We start from the raw sequence: 11,872 nt of genomic DNA, 5'->3' as shown, positions 1-11,872 counted from the left end.
AAAAGAAACTACTGTGGATCATTTTTTAAATTCAGCCTCCCACGGCTTTGTATAGCTCGCCCTTGTGCTAAACAGCTAAAGCATATAATTCATCACAGCAACGCTGGCACAGATTCATTCCTGTCCTTCAAAAAGATCCAGGAAAACATGGAATAACAAAGACAGAATAATTTTATTGCTTGCAACTGGAGGAAATGTATTGCCTGTATCTGGCAGCAGGCCAGGCCAGAGTCTGAATTGCTGTTACTGCTGTAAATAGGATGAAAGAGACTCATAATCCATCTTCGTGCCTACTCTAGCTAAGAAAATTATAAGCAGAGAAAGCAATTAAAAAAAAATAGAAGAAAAAAAAGAAAAAAAAAAAACACAAAGAAATATTGAAGATTTTTTTTTTGTGTTAATAATTCATAGTCTAATTATCATGACTAACCCTTTGGGCTTGGTTAATAACTAAGTAATCATTAGTTATTGAATGTAAATAATAAAGGAATTGAATTTAGGCATTATATATCTTCAGTACCTGTACTGAACACAGGATTTTTGTTCAGAACAATCTAATCAGGCTTCTCCATCAGCTGCTCCAGTCAAATTAATGTTAACATTCCTAAATCAGCTGCTGAACTGGAGTGAACTCAGATATTGTGCACTACTGGCATAGGGATTAATCAATGGACGTTTTGAACCTGTTTGTCTAAAACCTACTGTGTTCTCTACACTGCACAGTACAGTAAAGATAAATGGTATGACATTTTGGATTCCCTTGGATGAAACAAACGTGAATCACCTGAGCAGAAAGTAATGTTTTGCAGTTTTCTTCTGTCTTTGTAAAGCCAGACTGATGCCATAACTGCCTGCTTGGATGGAGATGTTGTTGGAACAGAGTGTTTCATTCCAGAGTTAGAGAGGGAAGCAGAAGCACGTGTTTTCATATGCTTGAAAGCAAAAATGCCACTGCCTCACAGCTTAAGGGAGAGGAAGGCTGCTTTAAAGAGGGGGATGGAAACCTTCAAAAACTGAAACAGATCACAGTGTCACAATGTTTGATATTCCCAGAGGTATCAACAGTGGTGAAGCCTGTGTGATTACTGGAGCCCTTGCTCTTTTAATCATTACATGTAAATATTGATGGGAAATCCCTGATGCACAGAAAAATGCTATCGATTTCAACTGCACTGTGGAATGGCTGTGGCATACTGGGTGGGAACTGTTATAATGACTGTATCTAATGTGGCGAATAAAACAGATACTCTCAATTACCAGAACAAAGATGGTGTTTGAATTTGGAAGGGGAACATCTTCATGGTATTGCTTTGAACGTCATAACTTAGCGATGAATTGGGGACCTAATGAATACATGATGATGTAAATGAGGCAGCCAAATTGATGTATGTAGATAGTATAGGTATTAGGAGGAATTTTTTTACTAAGAGGGCCATGAGGTTCTGGCCTGGGCTGCCCAGAGAGCTGTGGGTGCCCCATCCCTGCAAGTGCTCAAGGCCAGGTGGATGGGGCCCTGGGCAGCCTGATCAAATGTGTGGCAGTCCTGTCCATGGCAGGGGGTTGGAATTGGGTCAGTTTAAAGTCCCTTCCATCCCAGGCCATTTTGGTATTCTATGATACTGTGATTCTATGATATACTTCCTGCCTTAACCAGGAGTAAACCATGATGCTGAAATTTGCTGTGAGATTCAGATGTAGACACTCAAATTCTATAAAAGATCCAAGACTGAGTATGAAATACCAAAGAACGTCCATTTTGGCTTCTGCAGCCTTCAGATTTTCTGAGGGAATCAGATCGGGGTAGAAAATAATACTGCCTTGCACACTGGAAACAGATGCATAAACATTTACACACCTCTCTCGTGTATATGCACCAGACATAGGAGCTTGCATCTTCACTGTTACAGAAAAGCTGTGTTCAAAATCCAGGAGCATATGCTAAAGAGAGTTTGGCTCAGATCACTTCTACAGATTTGGGTGAGCCAAGAGCACTAGTAGCAGGGTAGATCTTTGCTCCCTCTCTGTGCTGTTGTGAAGGTGGTCCCTGATGTGACTGAAATCTTTTAATTAGAGCATGTATGTAGATGTAGCTGGGTCTAGCTGAAGTTCTTTACCATATGTTGCCTTATTTTCCTGCATTAACGATACATTGTGTTGTAGCATGTACTTCCCTCTGTTCTTAATCATCTGCAATTCTACCATCAAAATATTTCAAATTCAAATACAAATAATTGTCAGTCTCTTTTGATGCTATAAATATTCATGGTCTCCTTGTAACTCTTAATGCATTTGTCATAATAAGCTATGTTTTTGTTGGAGGCTGGCTGCTTTTCTTACTGTGTGCTCACCTATCCTGAGAAACACGAAGCCAGAGATCTCTTTCAGAACTTGTCTCCCATGCCCCGGACTCTAAGGTGACATGAAGTCTCTCCATTGTTTCTTTTCTCAAGTGCTCCTGAGTCATCTACTGAAAAGTCACTGCTCACCTTCTATGCTTTACTCTTATAATTCTTTTAAAGAATTTCTATTGGTGTCATAATACATAGTTCATGTACTATGACTGGTTGCAACCCCCTTCAACAGTGTTTTCTTGAGCGTTCTCAGCCTGCAATGGCATTAGAGCTGCTGTAGCATTCCTGACATCCCTTTTGTGTCCCTGACAGCCAACAGAGAATGGGCTCCTGTGAACTGAGCTGAACTTGAAGATGTATGAAAGAAGCACTTTTGGCGATGTTCATGGTGAATTATTTTTAACAATACAATTTCCCAAGCCTGTGAAATACTGAAATATTAAAGAAAAAAGTGCAATTAAAGAAATATTTCTGTATACTTGACAGCACTAGCTAGAGATTTCATTCATTTGTCAACCGTTTTCTTTTAGTACACTTCCTTTTATTTTCAATTCACAACTTCCTTGTTGAGAAATATTAGGTGAAGGGCAAAACTGGTTGATTGTAAATTTTGGAAAGATAACAATTTGAGGAACTAACACATCTATATAATGAAATGAGATAGTCCATTTCTTCAATAAGAAGCTTTCACTGCTTATGTTGTGGGTATTCATCCCAAAATAAAACAAGCAAAGCAATTTTGCCTTATAGGATAGCAGCAAACATTTTATAAGCAAATTAAATAATAAAAAAATCCTGGGAAGTTGAAATAGATGCTAAAAAAACATTACTGACTGTTGGACTGGAAAAAATTATGTGAAGGAGACATCCAAGAGGATTTCATGCAGATTGTTCACAATTTGGTAGTTTTATATTAAATGCTGCTTTTGTTCTTAGTTGGCTTTAGTAATGCTTTTCTAGATAATCTCATTTTGAAGGACAAACATGGTATTTGTGAATGTGTTTCTGCTACTTTGTGCAACCTATGATTTCATATTCACAATATGCATATTTGTCTTTGAGAAAAAAAATAAATGCAGAGACCAAATAATTCTGACAAGTTCTTTAATCAAAAGCAATGCATGTTGCTTCTGAACATTTGTCTCTTTTGACTTTAAATTTCATTTCTATTGCTAGGATAGCAAATGAATTTAGTTCTGACACTGTGGAGCTTAGTAATACAAATTATCTTGTAGAAGAATAAGGTCAAATGTATCTTCCAAGCCAGTAAAGAGAATGGCTGCTTTATCAAAATAAATTTGGCCTCAGTGTTGAATATGACTGCTTTGAAGACTTTTTTACTGTCAGAGTTACACAAGCATAGTACTGGGACTAAGAAGAAGAAAAAAAAAATTTTTAAATTAAAAATGTGAAGATATCTTGATTTTTTATGAGTGTCTGGTAGTCACAAAGGATTAACTCACACCACATAGAGCCGCCTGATCATATCATCAAACTTGCATTAAATTTTAATGCAAAATGGAACATGCCCAGTGAGTGAGGGAAGCACAAACACCTCCACTCACAGCATTATATTCCATAGTCTTCAGGGAAGTGGAAGGTGGGGATCTGTACTCTCTTTCAGTTAGAAGAGAAAGCTGAAATTTAGGAAACCTGGGCGTACCTCCGAAATCTGGTTTGTTACAGGGTGCGAACAGATGGGTGCATTATCCTCAAGACACTTCCCAAGCTGATCACTGCTGTAAGTTTGAGGTACTTCTTAGTGAACACATGCCTTGGAACTTTGGGCATCACTGGATTAGGACAGCAATTTGGAAGCATCATCCTTAAGTTAATTACCTGAATTTGTTAAAATCCTATTTAGGCAAATCTGAGCCTTTACAGCTTGAAACAAATTAAATATTGGAATGTTTGCATCAGCTTAGTGGAATTCTCTTTAGTGGGATTAAATACCAGTAAGCCAACATCCTTTTCACATTTTCAGAATTTGTAGTAACTTTGATGGGGGGAGAAGGGGGTTGGATAATAAAACCTAAAGTGTTCTGCTATTCATACTGTTCCTCCATATTGTTTTTCAGGGATGAATTCCTTGATTAAAACTTCTTTGTGGATGTATTTTCCTTTTTTACTTTTATAACCAAGACTGTCAATCGTCTTCTAAGACCTAGTAAATTATGCAATCAATCACTCTGTGCTCAGAGTCAGTTACACTCACTCACACTGGGTAGTTAAAGCTGCTGGTCCAGGGAAATGAGAATGGTATCACGCTAAATCACCACAGCAGTGTTTGCCTCAGTACGCTGTAAGAACCTCTACGTCCTGGTTCCCTGAGACTAAATGTCACTTGGTGAAAGAATGCTGATGAAACAAACTGGAGTAATTCTCAAAAAACAGGATGCTGAAAGTAGCTAACCTCGTGGTTTTAACTGAACGGTAGCTCAAAGGTCATTTCCAGCCTCTGACAAGCGCAGCTACATACCTATGCCAGGATGATCATTAGGTACTGACTGGTTAACCACAATGTGTAACAAAATGCACCTTAGGATACATCGTGTGTGATATATAAGCCTTAATATGAACCAAAACCACACCACTGTAGAGAGGGCAGCCATGGCATCTGGGGCTGCAGAAAGGGAGGGGATCCTTCCCCTGTACTTAGCACTGGTGGGATGCATCTGTAGTGCGGTGTCTAGGCCTGGGTTCCCCAGTAAATGTTGGAGAGAGTCCAATAGGGGCCACAAACATGATGAAAGAACTAGAGCTCAGTAGAAGCTGAGGGAGCTGGAACTGCTCAGCCTGGAGAAAGGGGTCTTATCAATCTGTAAAGAGCTGACAAAAGGAGTAAAGGAAATGGAGCCAGGAGCTCAGCAGTGCCCAGTGACAGTGGATGTACTTTGAAAATTAAAAGGAAATTCCATTTAAACTAAGAAAATGCATTCTACTGTGCAGGTGGTCTAACATAGGAAATTTGCCCAGGGAGGTTTAGAGGCTCCATCCTTGGAGACACTTGAAACCTAATTGGATCCCGTACCACGCAACCTACCCTGCCTGAGCCTGCTCGAGCAGAGGTGTTGGACAAGATGATCTTCTGAGGTGCATTCTTACCACAGCCATGCTGTTGACTCCAAGGAATCAGAATGCATGTGACGTATGAGGCGTGCCGGGGCTGACAGTTGCCTTCCTGTGATATGGGTTGGCTGGCAATTAACAATAGTTTACTCTTTGCCATTCTGTGTGATAAAAGAAATCCGTGGGTTGTTGTTGATCTTTTTTGCAGGGGACAGGATGAGGTGCTTGTAAAGGAAGGAAGCAAGGTTTGTAAAGAGTGCTCCTAAGAAGGTTTGTTATAATTGGAATTCTCATGTATGGAGTGTTTGGATTAGGACCTTTTACCTAAATGCTGTCGATTAGCTTGCTGGCCCTTCTTCTGATGGGGTTCCATTCCTTACTGCATTTCAGCACTCAGCCCTGTAACTAGAAATTTGATTATGCTTTCTCTTTTTAGGTACATTTTGTGTTGAAATTTGCATTAACAAAACTGGACATTTTTTTATGTCAACAAATGACTGATCTGTTTGGATAATAAAATAGTTGCCTTTGTTTTTTCCACATTATCATGGAAATGTGTGTCGTAATGCAAATTTTATGTGCAGTAATGCAACATTTTCATCAAGGTCACTGATAAATGTATTGAAAAGACTCATGCTAGAACAGTTCCCTCTAGGAACTAATAAAATATGCAGCCCCTAGGAATGAAAGCACTTCACTTAGAGCATATTTTTGTGACAGAGTAGTTGATCATTTAAAAAAATTAAAATAACTATATATGTTACATTTACTTTGTTTACAGCTATTTTTTTTAAATGCAAGATTTTGTCATGTGTTTGGTAAAATCACTGTTTCGACCACTATCATCATGAGCAATCTATTAATACTTAGTCTCATTAAAATGATACCAAATTTGTTTGACAAGCTGACTTCCTGGGAAACTATGTCAACTGATGCTTATAAATCCATAATCCGTTAATTCTTTCATTAGCATCCCACTTCTATTAGTTTGCTTGATACCGTTTGCTAGCTAACGCTGTTTGTAAAGCTGCCTGTAGCTGCCCAAGCAATTATATTTATTGTATTAAGATACTGGTTCCACGTTAACTTTGCTGAGTGGCCAGGCAACAGAAGTGCAGAATTCCCACCCGGAATATCTTGTTTGCAGTTTCCCAACCAGTTTTCCATTTCCTTAAGGGCAAAGGATGCATTTCTGCTAAAGACATTGTCGATGGCGGTGCTTCCCGCCCCGAGACGCTGCAGTCCCTCTAACCCAAATGCCGGCACAAGTCGTAGCAAAAGAAGCTAAAACCTCCCATCCCCACTCGTGCAGAGCGGGCACCTGCCCAGCGTCCCCTGATGTCTCTCAGGCCTCCCCACCTCGCTGTTCCTCCAAGGGAGACCTTGGGACGGGGAGGGCGGGTGGAGGCACAGCACGCAGCAGTAGCGCACAGATGCTCTAGGTGGAGCTTCAGCACTGGCAGAAGCCTTCCTCCTCCTCTTCTTCTTTCTCCTCCTCCTCACGTTCTTGTAGCTTTCATCTAATTCTCCTTTAAAGCTGGCTTTATTGCTGGGCTGTTTCCTTTTCGTTTTGCTTAATGAGGAAAACCTTGTGTCCGGTATCATTTATCTTCCTTTAAAATTCATGTGCAAATGTAATGGCAGCCAGCCAGTAGGCGTGGAAGAAGTTTCCACTGCAGTACTTTTCAGAGAAAGATGGGAGAATCATAGAATCATTCGAGTTGAAAGGGACCTTTAAAGGTCGTCTTGTCCAAATTGCCTGCAATGAGCAAGGATGTCTATAGCAGATAGGTATAAAAGCCCTCTAAATTATTCTGAATACCTCAACCATCCATTTCACAAGTATGCCCTGACCTGTGCTAGCAGGGAACTTCATCTTGGCACAACACAGAGGTCTCTGCAGGCAGCAGGAGGTCCCAGCATGACATTTGGGACCTGGGCTCTGCACCTGCAGCCCTGAACCAAAGTGCTCTGGGAGTCTCTCAGTGGCACTGGTGGCTGCTGTGACTCAAGGCCAGCTCCATGACAGTGAACTTCCTCAGTACCCTTAATGAGGTTCTCAAGTCCCTTGTGGAGATGCTGTGGACAGGACTGATCCCTGCCCACAGGATTTGCTTTAACAGTGAACTTAGGTCCCTAGATTTTACTTCTCATCTCAGCCATGGATGGCCCTGTGGCTATAGACCAGGCTGACAGCTGCAGGGTCTGAGCTGGCCCCATGACCAGCACTGTTCTGCTAGCCTTTTGGGGGCTGTGGGGCTGAATTCAGCCATCAAAGCCCTGCTGGCCCTGCTGTCACCTCAGGGACATAGTAACCACATGTGGCAATGCATGTGGAACAAATGCAAGCCAGGGGCCATAGTGGAGAACAGGTTGAACAGGTATCAGTGATGGGCCCTGGCTGCAATAAAGGTCCTTCACATGCTAGATAGCATTAACAAGTTATTAGCCAGCAAGTCCAAGAAATGATTCTTCACAATCTGCACTGTTTTGAGACTGCATCTGAAGTAGCATGCTTGGTTTTGAGGTCCCCAGAAGAAGAAAAATGAGAACGTGCAGGGAGTTCTTTAGAGGATCAGCAAGGAACTGGAACACATGACGCAGAATGAAAAACTGAGACAGCAGACTTTACTCAGGAGAGAATATGTTGATGTTTGCTGTTACCTACTTGGAGAGTGTGGAGAAGATTCCTGAGGCGCCCTGTGCAAAGATGTGAGGCAGACAGACACATATTACAGAAAGGGAGATTCTGACCAGATGTTGAGTAAAAAAGATTCACCATTACTGTGATCAAACCAGGGAAAAAACTGCCCAGAGAGGCTGTGGGATCTTTGTCCTTGGAGATATTCCAGTCTTTACTAGAAACAGTCCTGGGCATCTCAATCCAGCTGGCCATACTTGAAGCATATTGTCTGATTGTTGATGTTCAGAAGACCCTTCCAAATTGTTTTACTCTGTGAATCTGTGATCATAAAATTGTGCGTCTGTTTCCAAACTGCCAGAACTCCTTAACTTGTGCCATCTCCCATCTCATGCATGGAGGTTATTCAGCAGAGTGCTGGCTGACTAAGAGGAGAGTTATGCCACTAACCATGGCCACATTTTCACAGTGAAGAACACAGAGATGCTGGACTCTTGAATAGTTTAAGTGAACAAACACAGCTTCCAAAAATAGAAACATAAAATGTAAATATGGGAAAAAAAAATCTAATTTAAATTATGTTACCTTGTTAATTCCATTCATTTGATTTGTGGCAGTAGTATCAAATGTGAAATCCTGATCCCTCTCAGGCTACATGTTGTATACACCATTATGACTTTAAGCAAATATATTTTTCTTAGCAGTGGCATTTCATTTACACTTTTGTGATTGAAAACCCTTTTGAAAGTGAAAGTGTAAATACTGGAACCAAACTGAAGAGTTCTTTTAATATTTGACTGATTTTCAATAACAATACATATTCCTAATTATCTATTCCTATATTCCTTTGTATTAAGATTTATGGAACAAAATGACAATAAAGATTACCCAGTTTTCTGCATACGGAAGAAAGTATTTACTTCATACATACTTTTAAGAAGGTTTATTGCAAACCCTGGAAAAAAAAAGTATTTTCTGTGCCTTCCAGGTTCAGAGTGACATTCCTAGAGGGGGAATATAATCCAAAGCAACCGAAAATGCCCTGAGATCAGGCTTTCTCTGTTTAATCTATTAGCCACTCAGCTGTATAATGTATTATCCGACACACAGTGATAATCAGCTTAGCTGTCCACAATCATATTAAATATGTTCAGTTTAGCCTAATTCAGCACTGTGAGGAGACACCCTGATGTCCATCTGGAACCCTTTTGAAATCAGTGCAGCTCTGTACAGAGGTGGACTCACCACCATGAGCCTCATGGCTTTGGTAGAGAATATACTGCCCACTTTCTTCTTTGTTTTAAACCCTTTCTTCAGCTCCTGTTCACGCACTTAAGAAATGCAACCTTTTAGTGAGCCTATGCCCTAGAAAACAAAAATATCCCTGTAGCAAATCATCCAGAAGTTTGTAGGTTATAAAGGAAATGCCTTGAAATGTCTTGTTTAATGAGATCTGCTGGAAAAACACATTGTAGAAAGAATTCCCGCCCTGTAATTTTCCATATGTTAAAACATCTTTTTAGTATTTTTTTAATAGTTCATTGGAATTTGATAATTACATCTACTCCCTGTAATCTCTATTTAATGACTGGTAAAATTAACAGCAACTTGAATAATCAGATTTCTCTTCAGTCTGCTGAAAGCCTTGACACTAATACACAGGTGAGGAAGCAGTTACTACCTCTTTCTGATACCTCTCTGAGGTCAATGAGATCAAGACTCCATAAGGACAGATCTTCTAAGTCATCTCTCCACTGTGGCTCCAACTGTTACTGACATGAACGTGTTAGCTCCTTTTGCTGTACAGGATGCTCCACCTGCAACTCAAAAACCACAAGCTGAATTTTAATCAATAGATATAAATAGACTTTATGTGGATAGTAAATGTGGTTGTCATTCCTTGGCAGTCACATTCAAGAAAACAGCAAAGTTATTTTAAAAAATCCAAAATATTTGGCTTTTTTTTTTTTTTTTTTTTTTTTAATTGTCAAGTGTGGACAAACTCAGTTGGAAAGGAACTAAGGCAAACATATAACTCAAATGTAGTTTTATATATCAGCATCAATATCACCATCTGCTAAATGCGACAAACACAGCACTGGTTAAAATGCAGGTCTATCAGTGTTGGTGGGTGATTCTGAAACAAGAATTGGTGTATGCTGTTTGTGGTAAGAAAAGAAGAACAAGCAAAATGCTCTACATTTTTGGCTTGACTTTCTGTTCTATTCTTATTTTTTCACATTTTCAAGCACAGTCACAGTCTTTAGCTCATCAGTTTCAAAACAGACTGCTCAGGCTTCTCCTTAACAGTTCTGAAATGTCACAGAAGTCTATCTGAAGGGGATTTCTTGTGCACTATCTGATGGCAAATTACATTTGCCATTGGAGATGAAGTTCATATGACCTCTAACAATATGGGTACCAGTGCTGAGAAAACTGAATAGGCTTGTACCATTTCCACAGGGTTTAAATTTAACCTCGTTGTATGATTGGCTTACATTTCTAATCCGATATATCAGGCTAAATATATCCTTTGAAGACAATTTCTATCCATGCAAATAAACACTGCAGGCTAAAAATAAGTAAAAATGTAAATTAAGAAAAATATTAAATTTAATTATAGAGAAACTCATCTTGCTGGAATATTGACCTGAAATTGTACAAACAGAAGACACTTACCTGCAAGAGAGAGAAGGCAAAAGAGAAAAAATAAATGCAGAACTTAGAATGTTTGAATATATATTTATAGAGGAAGATTTTCAGAGGCTGTCAGCAATTTCTATCAAAGATTTACCTTCAGAGGCATCACTGTTGGCTTTCAAACCTTTCATGTTTTATTACTGCATTTTAATCACTAACTATAAATGGAGTCCCTGGATGATCCCCAGGAGCTATGAATCATTCATTATAACTAAAAAACTCTTTCCCTCCTCCCATTAAAACAAACAAATACTAAATATTTTCAAAAAAATCAGGACAACAGAACCTTTTGGGAAAAAAAAAAAATATTTTGGGAAATGCTGTAAATCAATACTCCAAAAATCTACAAGGTCAGAGAAGGAACCAACAAGAAGGAAGCTGAGATTAAGACTGCTTGTAGTTTTTTGTGTTCTCCTCAAGTCTCCTAAATTCCTGCAGAATGTGAACTTATTTTGTAGACAGACATAATTTCAGTTTAATAAGTCCATGCTAATAGTTTGTATTTAAGAGAGCTGCTCCTAAGCAAGAACCAGCTCTGTAGCACTATAAACATATTAGTGCAAGACATAAATTTCCACGTGACAACCAAAAAAGATTTGCTTCACTTAACAAAGGTTCCTATCACTGTTGGAATTTAGTGAGGTCTAAACATAGGAGAAACATTATAACCCAGATCACTTGGTTTTATTTGTTTGCTAATGTAACTTGTACCAAAAAGTATAAATAGCCCTTAGTTCCTGGGGAAGTTCATGGCACTGTTTTTGATCAGCCTCACAAGAAATTTGTTCTGTGTCCCTAAGGGGTTCATTCTTAATTCATGCACTCCAGCTTTCAAGAGAAACAAAATCTACAGGCATGGTCTTTGTTGAATCCAAGTCCCGTAGAAATGAGTTTCAAGGGTACAACATCTAAATGCAGCTTTCAGATGAGATAACTCAGCTTTGGAAGTGACAGCAACATGGAGAAACTGTAAAGATGCCACTGGTAAAACGGAGTATGAGCAAGGTGGAGGTGTCTGTAGGTGTGAAAACTGTGATTAACAATTATCTACTGCTTGTCATGCTTGATGGCTGCATCCCAGTGATTGGCAAAATGGAAAGATTCCTCCCCA

This window comes from Phasianus colchicus, chromosome 2 (genome assembly GCF_987193195.1).
Source record: "Phasianus colchicus chromosome 2, bPhaCol1.hap1.1, whole genome shotgun sequence".
In the NCBI taxonomy this organism is placed as follows: domain Eukaryota; kingdom Metazoa; phylum Chordata; class Aves; order Galliformes; family Phasianidae; genus Phasianus; species Phasianus colchicus.
Note: the sequence above shows the minus strand (reverse complement) of the source record.